This window comes from Pseudophryne corroboree, chromosome 3 (genome assembly GCF_028390025.1).
Source record: "Pseudophryne corroboree isolate aPseCor3 chromosome 3, aPseCor3.hap2, whole genome shotgun sequence".
Lineage (NCBI taxonomy): Eukaryota > Metazoa > Chordata > Amphibia > Anura > Myobatrachidae > Pseudophryne > Pseudophryne corroboree.
The window spans coordinates 359,194,038-359,209,598 of record NC_086446.1 but is presented as its reverse complement, the minus strand read 5'-3'; positions in this window follow the sequence as shown (position 1 = coordinate 359,209,598).

The following is a 15,561-nucleotide window of genomic DNA, read 5'->3' as shown; positions in this document are numbered from 1 at the left end:
TATAGGGGGCTCTTCAACAGCGGACCTGTCTATTGGACTCTGAAGAAAGGTAGGACCTTGTCATATTCACTTTTTTTGGAACCCCAAAGTTGGCCACTTATTGTTCCAAGATGGTTCTCACTTCCATCAGAGCCAGACTCTCACGCTGGGATCAGCCTGTTTTTTATATTATGTACTTTTGAATAAATTTCACTTTTTACTACTTCTGGATTGAGGTCCTTGAAAGAAACCGTTATATGAGAACACTAACCACTTTGCACGTGAGTGTTAGGTACACCTCCCTCACTATTAGAAGTTTGGTTATCCACCACTGACTGATAGAGAACCCTATATTTCATGAAAGATACCATTATGGGCGTCCAGACACCTGTCTCTATGTAAGTCAGGTGTGTTTACAGGAATTCTATGGTTTCATTACCAACATAGAAAGATACTTATAATTTTGAAATTAGGTACGCCTATCAATAGCGGCAAAGATACCACACATTCTTTCTTTGAATACGACTATACTACACATTGTGTACTTCTGTTTCATATTTTATATATGGTCGAGTACTCCATCATCGGATATATAACCACCATGGTAACCCCTTTGGATCGATGTCCTTGAAAGAAACCGCTATATGAGGATATCGACTGTCTCTCACGTGAGTGTTAGGTACGCCCCTCTCTCACGATAGCAGACACCATTTAAATCCTGGTCTTCGACCACTAATTGCTAAAGAGCACGTCACATCTCGAAAAGACACCTTTATGGGTATGTCAGCACCTGTATTTGTGTAAGTCAGGTGTGTTCATATGAGAATACGGTTTTCATATTTTGGTTTAAAAAGATCACCAATTCTCTGACCATTTACATTGCCTAGTGAAGCCCACTAGCTCGTATTGGCAAAAAACCCTAGACTACGTATTTCTTCATTTTGTTTCACGCGACATTACTACACATTGTATACTTCTGTTTCATTTCCCATTTTTTGAACACGGTTGAGCTCTCCATCAAATATTGGACACAGAACATCCATGACTTTTCGTCTGGGGACGGCACAGCTAAGTATTTGTTTAGCACACTCATATTCACCATCACTGCTTGAGCGATAGCGCCATCTAGTCCACACCACCAAAACTTTTTCTGTTCCATTTCTTGGACTACCTGGGATAAGTCCACCGTTGGACTAAGAAGGCAGCAATCGGTCTACTAGAAGCGCCATTAAGGATTTCACCTCCCTTTTTTTCACTCTATGGTATTTGTTGACCTAATACATATCGACCATTTGGTGTCAAACTTTTGATTGTCGACCTAAATACTGTAGATCTTCTATACTACACCCATTCTGCAGTGACAAAAGCAGCATATAAAAACATATAAATATCTTTTATGCACAGTGTCACTCATCCATATAATAATTTATAGCAGTCTGCATCATGGAATATAAAATATACATTACCATGGTGTTAAAAAATATATAAATAAGTTTTTAGAGATAAAAATGTACAGATTAGTGGAACGGTCTACATGGCACTAAGAAGTTATTTATTACTGTGACGAGGGTTATAAGCACATGGGTGTGATTGAAATATTTTCAGCTAATTGGTAGGTGAGGTGAGAATAAAATATAACCCCCTTCATACAGCTATAAATCACCTTACTGGTGTCATAGGAGACGAGCCAATGTTTCTCAAATTCTGAACACTAAACAGATCTAAGAACTATTAAAAACACAGAATTTGGGGTCAATTTATTAAAAATTTACTTAGCGTGGAGATAAAGCCACTCTTGCTTTGCTTGCTAGCACTGCGAAGCAGGGGGTGGCTACTGCGATTGTTACTATAATACACGCGCTGAGGAGAGGGAATGTTAAGTCACCAACTTGGCCTAGTCAGGCAGCAGAGAGGCTCCATCTCCCTTATGATGTGTACACACGGTGAGATTTTTTCATTCAATTTTGACTATATAGTCAAAATCACAAGAAAAGTTAGTGCAAATCGCAAGGTGTTATGCCACAAGCGATCCCGATTCGATCCCAATGCGCGGACCCGCCAGGTCGGTATCGCAAAAAAAGATAGACTGTGCAGGCAAGTCAATCCTTGCTAGATCGGTGTACTATCTAGTTCATTTCACATGTCAATTAAATCTCACATAAGCCAAAATCATACATAAGCCAAAATCGTAAGCACACATAGTCCATATCTCAAGAAAAGTTAGTCAAAATTGGTGGTGCTGGGCTCCGGGGAGTTCAGGGGAAATCGCAAAGTGAAAATCGGGCATAGCAAGGATCTCACCATGTGTACACATCATTATGGTGTACATTAGAGCAGCAGCAGTTAGAATTTTTTTTAGTCAAAACATTGTTGACAACTGGTCAAGTGACAGCGCTCGCTTCCTGCTTCTACAGTGTGGAGAAGCAGAAACCGGCAGCTACAGGAGGCGATATCAGAGCAGGAGAAAACACCTGACGGTAAGTGGCCTCTCCTCTTAGTAACATCTGGGACACTCAGTGCTGCATAGGTGTCTATGGCAGGGCTAGTGACCCACTTTCCGTGCTGATATTGTAGCCTGTTGCAGACAGAGAAAATCCCTTTAGCACATATTGAGAAGTGATATGTACAGTGGTTTTCTCTGTATTTTCTGTTCAGCCATCTTATCTCCTCTTAGAACATGGATCCCTTAGTATATTTAGCACAGGGACAACTCTATGTGTGTCTACAGTATATGCTTCATTATAAACAATATTTGTGATGCCACTGACACTATCCATGTCTATGACATTTTTTTGTGTCATATGGGTGTGATTTACTCGCAGTTCTGTTAAAAAGTTGGCTTCCATGACCACCAGCATTATCTGATGGGTGCCTTTAGATGCCCCAGAACATATGGTTTCTGTGACCTGGTACATGATAGATGAAGATAATGTTATAAACTACCTATCGTCTGATGTTTGTCTACATTTTTTGCAACCATTAATAATAACAACAACTGTTACTTACACTACATAAATAAATAAATACACAGAGACTTATTGACGGGGGAAAATTGTCATCTTTATTTAATAATAAGATATAAGGAGGAGGTAGGGAAATAGTGGTGGGAAAGAAAGAAAGCAAGAGAGAAAGAGAGAGAGAGAGAGAAAGAGAGAGAGAGAGAGAGCAAGAGAGAAAGCAAGACAGAAAGAGAGAGCAAGAGAGAAAGAGAGAAAGCAAGAGAGAAAGAGAGCAAGAGAGAAAGAGAAAGCAAGAGAGAAAGAGAACAAGAAAGCAAGAGAAAAAGAGAGAGAGCAAGAGAGAAAGAGAGCAAGAGATAAATAGAGAAATCAAGAGAGCAAGGTAGAAATCGAGAGAGCAAGGGAGCAAGAGAGAAAGCAAGAGAGGAAGAGAGAAAGCAAGAGAGAAAGAGAGAAAGCAAGAGAGAAAGAGCAAGAGAGAAAGCAAGAGATCAAGAGAGAAAGAGAGAAAGCAAGAGAGCAAAAGAGCAAGAGAGAAAGCGAGATAGCAAGAGAGAAAGTGAGAGAGCAAGAAAGCAAGAGAGCAAGAGAGAAAGAGAGAAAGCAAGAGAACAAGAGAAAGCAAGAGAGCAAGCAAGAGAGCAAGCAAGAGAGCAAGAGAGAAAGCAAGAGAGCAAGAAAGCAAGAGAGAGAGAGCAAGAGAGAAAGCAAGAGAGCAAAAGAGCAAGAGAGAAAGCAAGAGAGCAAGAGAGAAAGCAAGGGAGCAAGAGAGAAAGAGAGAGAGCAAGAGAGAAAGAGAGAAAGAGAGAAAGCAAGAGAGTAAGAGAGAAAGCAAGAGAGCAAGAAAGAAAGCAAGAGAGCAAGCAAGAGTGCAAGAAAGCAAGAGAGCAAGACAGCAAGAGAGAGAGAGAGCAAGAGAGCAAGAGAGAAAGCAAGAGTGCAAGAGAGAAAGCAAGAGAGCACGAGAAAGCAAGAGAGCAAGACAGCAAGAGAGAGAGCAAGAGAGCAAGACAGAGAGAGCAAGAGAGAGAGAGAGCAAGAGAGCAAGAGAGAGAGCAAGATAGCTAAACAGCGAGAAAGAGAGCAAGCAAGAGAGCAAGAGAGCAAGTAAGAGAGCAAGAGACCAAGCAAGAGAGCAGGCCAGAGAGCAAGCAAGAGAGTGAGCAAGAGACCAAGCAAGATAGCAAGAGACCAAGCAATAGAGCGAGCAAGAGAGCAAGCAATAGAGCAAGAGAGAAAACAAGGGAGCAAGCAAGAGCGCAAGAGAGAAAGAGAGAGAGCAAGAGAGCAAGAGAGAGCAAGAGAGAGAGCAAGAGAGCAAGAGAAAAAGAGAGAGAGCAAGAGAGCAAGATAGAAAGCAAGAGAGCAAGAGAGAAAGCAAAAGAGCAAGAGAAAGCAAGAGAGCAAGAGAGAGAGAGCAACAGAGCAAGATAGAGAGCAAGACAGCAAGAGAGAGAGCAAGAGAGCTAAAATGCGAGCAAGAGAGCAAGAAAGAGAGCAAGCAAGAGAGCAAGAGAGCAAGCAAGAGAGCAAGCAAGAGAGCAAGAGAGCGAGCAAGAGAGAGGGAGAGAGCAAGAGAACGAGTGAGCGAGCAAGAGAGCAAGCAAGAGAGCAAGCAAGAGAGCAAGAAAGAGAGCAAGCAAGAAAGCAAGCAAGAGAGCGAGAGAGCAAGCAAGAGAGCAAGAGAGCAAGAGAGCAAGAGAGAGAGAGCAAGATAGTGAGCAAGAGAGCGAGCAAGCGAGAGAGCGAGTGAGAAAGCAAGAGAGCTAGAGAGCAAGCAAAAGAGAAAGAGAGCAAGAGAGCAAGCAAGAGAGCAAGAGATAGAGCAAGAGAGAAAGAGAGCAACAGAGTGAGCAAGAGAGCAAGCAAGAGAGCGAGCGAGAGAGTGAGTGAGAGAGCGAGAGAGCAAGAGACAGCAAGCAAGAGAGCAAGCAAGAGAGCAAGTGAGCAAGAGAGTGAGTAAGAGAGTGAGCGAGAGAGTGAGAGAGCAAGGGAGCGAGAGAGAGAGCAAGCGAGAGAGCAAGAGAGCAAGGGAGCAAGAGAGCATGCGAGAGAGCAAGAGAGCAAGCAAGAGAGCGAGAGAGCGAGTGAGAGAGCAAGCAAGAGAGCAAGTGAGAGAGCGAGCGAGTGAGTGTGAGAGAGCAAGAGAGAGTGAAGAAGGAGGGAAGGTAGGGAAAGGAAGGAAGGAAAGAAAAAAAGATGGGCATCTTTATACTACTAAACTAAATTAAGAGATGGCCAACCACTAAATTCACCCTTTTTTGTGTTAAATCCAAACAACTGCAATTTGCCAACACCACCAAGCTTATCTTGGAATAATGGGGGTCATTCTGAGTTGATCGCTCGCTGCCGTTTTTTGTAGCGCAGCGAACAGGTTAATACTGCGCATGTGTACACACCACAATGCGCAGGCACATCATACGGGTACAAAACGGTTCATTGCTGGGCGATGGGTTTAACGAAGAAGCCGATCACAAGGAGATTGACAGGAAGAGGCCGTTTATGGGTGTCAACTGACCGTTTTCAGGGACTGTTTGGAGAAATGCAGGTATGTCCAGGTGTTTGCTGGGTGGGTGTCTGACGTCAATTCCGTGAACCAAAAAGTCTGAAGTGATTGCAAGGGCTGAGTAAGCACAGAGCTACTCAGAAACTGCAAAAAACTTTTTTGTCTCGCTCGGCTGCGTTCGCACACTTGCAAAGCGAAAAAACACTCCCCCGTGGGTGACGACTATGTGTTTGCATGGCTACTAAAAGTAGCTAGTGAGCGATCAACTCGGAATGACACCCAATGTCAGACCGAATAATATGACAAAAGGGCTACAAACAGGAAACTTTCTCCAAATTCCGGGAACTAGCCACAACCAAGTGAAGGCATGTATTAAACTAATAAAATCTTATATATTTTGTGTATATTTCCAGTGCTCGAGGTATTTTATGTTGGGAACGAAACAATGCTTCAACACCTAACCAAATTGTATTTAGTAATTGGTGAACCATGGATATGAATAAGTCATGCTCCAGCAATAGTGTGACTAGAGGCCAAATACAGTTTAGTTAATGAAACCGGGCAAGTCTGACAATCATCAGAAGTGACACTCAACAATCCTTTCCCAAATGGTCAGTCTTTGAGCTATTAAATAAAACGTAATCAGAAAACATTCAAAATGAGAAAAGAAGTCTGCATTGCCGTAGCCACCAACTCTGACACATGAAAGGTTCCATAAAATGCTATAGAAAAGGCCAAAAAAAAATTAAAGTCTCATAATTCCAGTGAGGAACAAATGGAACAAACAACGAGAAGACAACTGTTGATAAGGGACTGAAGGGATCTTTCTGACACACCCCTGAAAAGCACAAAAATAGGACTTAACTGGCTAATAACATCCCAAACTTGTGATAGCTCTTACCTCTATTGGAGCCACAGTCGCAAAACCACAACAGTTCTGACCATGCAGTCTGATACATTCTGGGAGTTCCAGATGCAATCGCTGGGTGAGCTAAGCATTCCATGCTGGCTTCATAACCTGCCACACATAAGAAGGGCACAACTCACAACTCATGAGGTGCAAGATCCCTAAAACGAACCCAACCGAAACTGGAAAATGCATCTGAAATGCTATCTCCAACAGAGGGAGCATGCCGGCACAGAAACAGATGTTAAATAAAAGACATCACTGAACAATCAGAGCTATCAACTGGATAGCCGGGAGAAATGTAGCATGTTGACAGTTGATAGCATGAACTACAGCAGAATACGACGACCCCATTCAGCAAGCGTTCACTGGAAAACTCAGTGTAAAATTCAAGAGATACATGATTGGAAAAATCTCCAGAAGAAGATTCCTCACCAAGTCCTCCTGAATCCAATCACCCAACAGTGTGGCTGTGCAACGATTCCCATCAAAATAAGCCCCAAAACTGTCAGTGAACAACTTTACCATCCTATGAGATACCACATGTAAAGACCAACTGCTAGCTCCAATAAACTGTGACAAAAAGGCATCCCAGACCATGAGGTCCCACTTAATTCCCCAGTCAGGCAGACAAAATGAGGTGGCCTGCACGCACCAACCATTGAATGCTCTAACTTTCACTAAATATTCTCCCCATTGGTATAACTCCGGAAGCAAAATTAAAGAGACCCAGCAGGAACCATGCCTTGCACAAAGTGACCTTACTGGATGCTAATGCAAAGACAATGGGCCAAGATGGTCATTCAGAGTTGATCGCACGTAGGAACTTTTTGCTGCTCGTGCGATCAACTAGACGCCGCCTGTGGGGGATTGTATTTTAGCATAGCAAGACTGCGATCGCTTGTGCAGCCCAGCTATGCTAAAAAAAGTTTAGTGTAAAAGAAGACTAGCCCTGCAGTTACTTACCCTGTGTGATGAATCCAGCAATGAAGGTCCCGGAATTTACGTCAGACATCCGCCCTCCAAATGCCTCGGCAAGCCTGCATTCGGATCTCCACTCCTGGAAAATGGTGGGTAGACGCCACCTCTTGCCTGTCAATCTTCTTGCGATCTCCGCTGCGACTGATTTCTTTGTTCCCGGCGTCATTGCCCAGTGACTACCGTCGCTGAGCAATGACGCGCCTGCGCATTGCGTCCACAGTGCAATGCCGAACCAACCCATTCACACCACTGCGATGAACCACAGCGTGCGAACGGGTCGGAATGACCTCCCTAATTCAGACCTGATCGTAGCAGCAAATTTGTTAGCAGATTTGGGTGGGTGGTTTTGTTTCTGTGCAGGGTAAATACTGGCTGCTTTATTTTTACACTGCAATTTCAGTTTGAACACACCCCACCCAAATCTAACTCTCTCTGCACATGTTATATCTGCCCCCCCCCCCACCCCTTGCATGGTTTGGCCCATTAGCTAACAAATTTGCTGCTGCGATCAGATCTGAATGTTAACTGATGAGCCCTCAGGTTAAGAAAGATGCTGATTTAATCTAAACTTTCCTGGAGTCTTCTTGGGGACAACCCCCACTGCAGACAAAATCAAATTAGGTAATGTTGGTGCCGAAAAGTCCAAATCATCCAGCCAAATGCAACCCATGCTAATGACAATGCACTATCAACCAACACAAGCACCTGAATCAGCTGTGCAGCCATCAGCACAAGCTGATTTACATTAACTGGAGTCTCCCGCAGGGTGGCAGGTGAACCTGACCCCTCGCCACAAGGACTGGTGGTCGATAAACTATCCATGGCTGCTACCAGGTATGCCACCTGGTTAGTTATGGTAAACAAATCAGGCACCAATTGAATAGCATAGCTCACTTGAGATGCAGACTCAGCCCACACAGCTATTCCTGGGGAGGCTGTATCTGCAATGTGCGCACTAATATTGGGCGCTGATGGCATAGCAGTCACAGCCCGCCATATGACAGATCCCCCAAATACTGCTGCTATTTGTTACCAACAGCTGGGGAGACTTGCAGTGCCTCAGCTGCATCAATAGGGCAGGTTAGAAGCTGCTGCAGTGCGTCCCGAGAGCCATGGGTGACTTCTTCAGTCACCCAATGCAATAAGGATACGAGCCAAGGCAGATGCACAAGCCCCCCTCCCCTTCCCACAGCCTTAAGCATACAGCAGATGCGCTAAAGGACCTCTGAATTCAGGGGGAGGAGCAAGGCTGATGGGACAGCACTTTCACTATTCACATCAATAACTACTCCCTTCAGTAACTAGGTGGCGTGTGAAGCAGGGTGGAGTGAGCCACCGACCCCGAAGCGGGGTGAGTGAAACCAGCCCGCAAGGGTTCATTTTGGGTCCCATGTTATGACCTTGTTCCTCCCCCCTCTTGTGGTGGTGACGTCAGAGGTCCCTCATCCAACTTGGATTTAGCCATAACCTTAAGTGTTTCTATAATGGGTGCAGTGTGTGTGATGGTGGTGGTGCACACAGGCCCCTAGGTCAAGGGGAACCCACACAACAAACACTGCACTTATATAGTATACTTACCCCTCTAAAGTCCTGCAGTGGCGGCACTGCAGTGTGGGCACAAATTACTTGGAAAATGACCGCTGCGGCCATTTCTGAGTGATTTGCACATGCGCACTGGAGATATCCCCAGGAAGAAGGCGTGGGCGCCATGTTCCCAGAGACCTGTGCATGTGCAGTAGAGTCTGACATTATGCCAGAGTCTACTAGCTGCCGGAGAGGAGGGGGCCCGCAATGGTAACTGCGCGCAGGTCCCCTTTTCTCTTCGAACACCCCTGCTGGAATGCCATGTTCACAGTCCCCGAATGGTCTCCAAACACAGCCTTGCAAGCTTGTAGCTGTGGTTTGTCAGTAGCAGGTAGCATCAGTGATGCCATGGGACAGCAGGTCACATGGGGAAATCGGAAAAGCTGTGCACCCCAGCGGTGCAAGTATGCAGGTAAGCTCAGGTATGAAGTACCCTCAAGAATTTCACTACTATATATGTCTATTGTTATGGGGCATAACTATATATTTCTATTAAATTGGGGGCATTGCTATATATATTTATTATACTGGGGGCATCACTATATATTTCTAATGTAATGTGGACACTACTATACAGTATAAGTCTATTATTGTGGGGCATTACTATATATTTATATTATACCTGGGGTACTACTACCGTATATACTCCTATATACTTATAATGGGGGCATTACTCTGTATTTTTATTAAGTTGAGGGCATTACAATATATTTCAGTTATACTGGGGGCATTATTTACAATATATTTCTATTACACTGAGGGAACTACTACAGTATATATTCCTATTATATTGGAGGCATTTCTATGTATTTTTATTAAATTGAGGGCATTACAATACATTTCTATTATACTGAGGGCATTACAGTATATTACTATTATTACTAGTGTAAAGTAGCGACTCCTCCTAGTGTCATGTGGTCATGCACCCTCATGACATGTGAACACGCCCATTTTTGGCACACTCAGTACCACTAAGAAAATATTTCTACTTGCACCACTGGTGCAACCCCACCTGAGACACTCATGTTAGCAGCTGCAGGCCCCAGAACTGACCAGAGTGACTGGGGAGGGACATGGTGCACACAAGTAAATCTAACTTCTCAAGTGTAGGACCCTATTTACCTTCTGCAATATGTCCTTGTTTCATTTCTATGTTTGAGTTGTCATTCTGTATGATGTGTGTATAACCAATATGGTGATTAGCAAGCACAATTCAAGTCATGCAACACAAGTCAATAATTACCTCTACTGAAAATTCGATTTACTAAGCAAAATGGCTCTTATCTTACAGTGCTTTAGTAAATCTAATGCTAATAATATAAATTATAATATTTTCTTTTATTTTCATGATGGAATGAGTCAGTACTAACTAAAGACTCTAATTACTTTATGAAACAAGACCAGATTTGGATTTGAAAACTAAAATGTATTTGTGTATCAAGGTTGAATGTTAAATATTTTTGTTAAGGATTATCTATCTATACAGTATGGTGACTCATCTGATACAGTACTTCCGACAAACAAAAGAATTGCTCTGCCAGTGTGTAATTAACCCTGGCAATCACCAAGCTCTCTAAATATTTTCCCACTTGTCTCCTGGTTACCGTAACTGGAGAAAGATTATGGAAGTGATAAATGGTTTTTACTGTCTAGATCTAGAAGGTGTGGCCAGCAAGAAATAAATGTCTCAGTGCTTCTGCTACACATCTAAGGTTATGACACACCTTGAATAGACATTATGGGGCTAATTCAGACCTGATCGTAGCCGTGCCATGATCAGCCACCCTGACTTGCGTAGGGACTCCCAGCACAGGGCTAGTCTGGCCCTCCCCCCGCTGCATGGGTGCAATAGCATTGCACGGCGATGATGCTTTTGCACCCGCGAGTAAGACTTTTTGCCGCATCCCGGGTTGTAGCGGCTGCGTGTGATGTCACGCAGCCACCGCGGCCCCCCCCCCCCCCCCACGGTCCGGGCATGTCTGCGTTGTCCGGACTATGCCCCCAAAATGGCGGCCGAACGGCGCCTGCCCGCCCCCTCCCGCCCGGTGAACACCTTTGCCTGTCAATCAGGCAGAAGTGATCGCTGGGCTGAGATGCCGATCGCATCTCTGGCATGCAAATTCGCACTGCGAAAATGCACAGCAGCGATCAGGTCTGAATTACCCCTATATCTTTTGCCCCTTTTGAATCAACCAGTGGCACTGACCTTTACTACTACTATAAATTGATTTGATTTGTTCTCTATACAGTATGTTGGAGTGTGTTTTCTTCCACTGACCAGCACTTATTGGTTGATAATAGGGTCCTGACTAAGCTGCTGACTGAATGCTCCACTGAAGCGGGGATTGTTCTCTGATTGTCCAATGCTGCAGAACAGGTTGATGCTGCATTTAACTAAAGAATAACAATAGCAGCTTGATATGGTATTTTCTGAGTCCTGGTATGCTGGTAGATACTGTAAACAGTACAGTATGTAAATAATGACACAGTTAGAACAAGCAGTAGGATGGGTGTGGAAGCAACAATCATCCCACTGTTGTTCACTCATACCAAACTGTGCTTTATTTAACCATATTGATTGATCAGGATGCACAAGCCAACAGTATTCTTTCTAAATCCACTCGACATAAGGTTCTTCATGTGTAATCAAATTGCTAATAAAACTTTAATTTAAATTCCTATTACCTGCAGGGGTGACAAGGGTGTAGTTAAGGATGACAGGTAGACACAATCTACTTAATTTAATAATTTCAGTTGAATTTCTCAATAAGAACCTTCTGACCTAGGGGTGCCATGATAAAGATGCTGATACTCTAGGGTGCCATGATTCAAAAAAGTTTGGTCATTACTGCTATAGCCGATCCCTGCAGTACCCATCTCAAGAACAGCTCGGTGGTAAAAAGGTTTCTCTGCAAAAGTCCTCCTGTCACACCTTTCTTGGGAAACTCACACTGGGGGTTATTCATCAATGGGTCCATTACACATGCGGAAACGGTAGTTTCTGTATGTTTTAAGTAACAGGCCCATTCATCATTAATAGCCTGATGTTGTCACTGTACATTTATCAAACACTGAAAACAATTTTTTCAGAGTTTGACTGTGGGAACTGTAATCATCTTATGATGGTGTTATTTCCAGAGACCCACTCCCTCCAATGGAAGGAGTTCCAGAGTGAAAAGAGTGAATCATTTGGATCTGATATCCACTACGTGCAAGTGTATTTACAAAGCCGGCTGTTGTAACCTTTCACCGATACTTAGTAGCAGCGAAAATGCCAGTGCTAGGGATCACAGCACATTTGTTTTTTGGAGCAGGTTTCTTGCAACTGGAGCAATGTGAATTGGTGTTACGAGCTGGCGCTCGATTAACCCCAAAAAACATGTTTTGACTATTTGTGTGTCGACCTTTTGTACCTCCTGTCTGGGATCCGGATTGAAAGTCAACAGTAATTAGGTCGACAATGTTTAGGTCGACCACTATTGGTCGACAGTAACTAGGTCGACAGGGTGTCTAGGTCGACAGGGTCTTTAGTTCGACATGTTCTAGGTCGACAGGTCAAAAGGTCGACATGAGTTTTTCAAATTTTTTTTCTTTTTTTGAACCTTTTCATACTTAACGATCCACGTGGACTACGATTGGAACGGTAATCTGTGCCGAGCGAAGCGGTAGTGGAGAGAAGGCACCATGCCCGAAGCGAGGGGATGCGGTGCACTAATTGGGGTTCCCGTTCCCTCTACGAAGAAAACGACACCAAAATAACATTAAAAACTCATGTCGACCTTTTGACCTGTCGACCTAGAACATGTCGACCTAGACACCCTGTCGACCTAGTTACTGTCGACCAATAGTGGTCGACCTAGACATTGTCGACCTAGTTACTGTCGACTTTCAATACCACACCCCTCCTGTCTACCTAATGCATGTTGACCATATGGTGTCAACCTATTGACTGTCTACATTGTAGATTTATCATTCATATACCCTTGATATTATGGTTTGCATTTTTGTCTAGTTTGATAAATGTAAAACTTATTAAAAAGTGCTTCAGTGCTGCTGACTTTATACCATAGTTAAGGTGATTTCAAGTATATTATGTGTCTGTAGTGTACTGTGTGTAACCCCAGTAGCTAGGCAATTTTAGCCCTTATTAAGTCTAAAGGTATGAACTGTCAATGGCCACAATCATGCAAATATGCAAAGTCTATCTATACAGACAGAGCCGGCCATAGGCATAGGCAAACTAGGCAATTGCCTAGGGCATTTGATATGCCTAGGGGCATCATCAGCTTCTGCTGATTAAAATGATATGCGGCATGTCTATATTCTGTATGTAGCATTTCATATGCAGATACAGCCACAGTCTCACACAGTATATAGGCATGCGGCATATCAGTTTAATCAGCAGTAGCTGCTTGTGCATCCTAGCCACATAGCAATGCAAATAAGATGCATTTTCATAAAAAAAAAGGTGCCCGACGTTAGCATTGAGGCAAGATTTGTGAGGACACATCTGTATCTAAGCAGAGGCAGAGCTCACAGTGTTAGTGGAAGTGTGAGTGCTGTGTGCATGTGAGTGGGTTGGTTGTGCAGTAGTGTTCAGAATATGTGTAAGGAGCATTATGTGTGTCATGTAAAAATGCATTAATAATGTGCAACATGTGTGTAAATGGCCACTATGTGTGTCATTATGTGTATAAGGGCATTAATAATGTGTGGCATATGTGTAACAGGGTACTACTGTTTGTGTGTCATTATGTGTATAGGGGCACTAATAATGTGCAGCAAATGTGTAGGGGCACTATGTGTGTCATTATGTGTATAAGGGCATTAATAATGTGTGGCATATGTGTAAGGGACATTATATGTAAAAGGGCATTAATAAAGGTTGTCATAATGTGTAAGGTGCATTATGTTTATAAAGACATTAATGTGTCTCATTTGTGTAAGGGGCATTACTATGTGGAATTGTGTATAAATGCATTACTAATGTGTGGCATTATGTGTATAAGGTGCTCTACTATGTGGCGTTGCAAATAGAAAGGGCACTACTGTGTCGTCTAATGTGAATAAAGAGCAATAAGGTGTGGTGTAATGTGAATAAGGAGCAATTCAGTGTGATGTAATGTGAATAAGGGGCTCTACTGTGAGGAGTAACGTTTATAAGGTAAAGTGATACTACTGTGGGATGTAATATGAATTATGGACACTATCACAAGATAAAATGTGAATAAAGTTGCAGTACTGTGTGGCATAATTGGAATTGGGGTTACTATTGTGTGGCCATGCCCCTTCCCAGCAAGTAGATGCCCCTTTTTGGGCTGTGCGTCAAATGTGCAAACTGTTCCTATTTAAAATATATGGGGTACAAGGACTGCTATGGGTGAGGGGTGATGGTGCTGGGAAAGAAGTGCAAGGTCAAAGGCAGAACCCGCAGTGGTGTTAGGGGGCACCAGCTAAAATTTTGCCTAGGGCATCATATTGGTTAGGGCCGGCTCTGTATACAGATGCCTAAAAGTGCAGATGTGATCCAACCACTGCCATAAAACTTGTCCCTCTGTGTCCTATTAAACAGCAAACCCTAGAAGGCACTTGTGATGTTACATATATTGTAAATTCTTACACGGTGCTAAGAATCACATAAAGAAGGATTATTATATTACACATATTTGTATCACTTGAAAAATACTATGTTAACTATTCAAGAGAACAACTTATTGAAATTTTGTCTTACAGTGCCCTCTGCTGTCATAGCACAAACAATCCACACCCTAATACATTACTGGTGTCATATCATAATGATAAAGGGATTGTTATACATAGTAACATACTGTATTATGTGCACTGTTTGCCTTTCTGAACACAAAATATTGGTGTATCTGTTACCAACAAACGTCTTATGGAGACACATTGTCAATCACTCAGGATTAAGTGACTGTCCACAATGCTTTTCTATATTTCATAAGTAACATGCTTGTCCAGCAAATGTTCCCTTTTTGGAAAAACTCTATTTTTAAGGTATAGATCCTGTGTATTAGTTATTTGCTGTTTTCTAAAGGGCCCTACACACTGGGAGCAGTAGCGGTCCTTGCCACGGGCAAGCAAGCTTTTTGCCCGGGGCGCCGCTGTCCCGAGGGTGCCGTCGCCATAGAAAGGCTGGTGAGTTTTTATTTATTTATTTATTTTTTGATAAGTGAAGCTACTAGGGGCATAAATACAGGGTCACAACTCTGCAGGGAGCACAGCTAATGGGGGCACAGTACTGGGGGCAAAACAACAGGGGGCTCAACTACTGAGGGCACAGTACTGGGGACAAAACTACTGGGGGTACAGCTACTGAGGGCACAACTACTGGGGGAAAAACTAATGGGGGCACAACTACTGAGGGCACAGTACTGGGGGCAAAACTACTGGGGGTACAGCTACTGAGGGCACAGTTACAGGGGGCTCAACTACTGAGGGCACAGTACTGGGGGCAAAACTACTGGGGGCACAGCTACTGGGGCACAGCTACAGGGGGCACAACTACTGAGGGCACAGTACTAGGGGCAAAACTACTGGAGGCACAACTACTGAGGGCACAGCTACAGGGAGCACAACTATTGGGGGCATAACTACTGAGGGCACAACTCTACAGTGGGCACAAT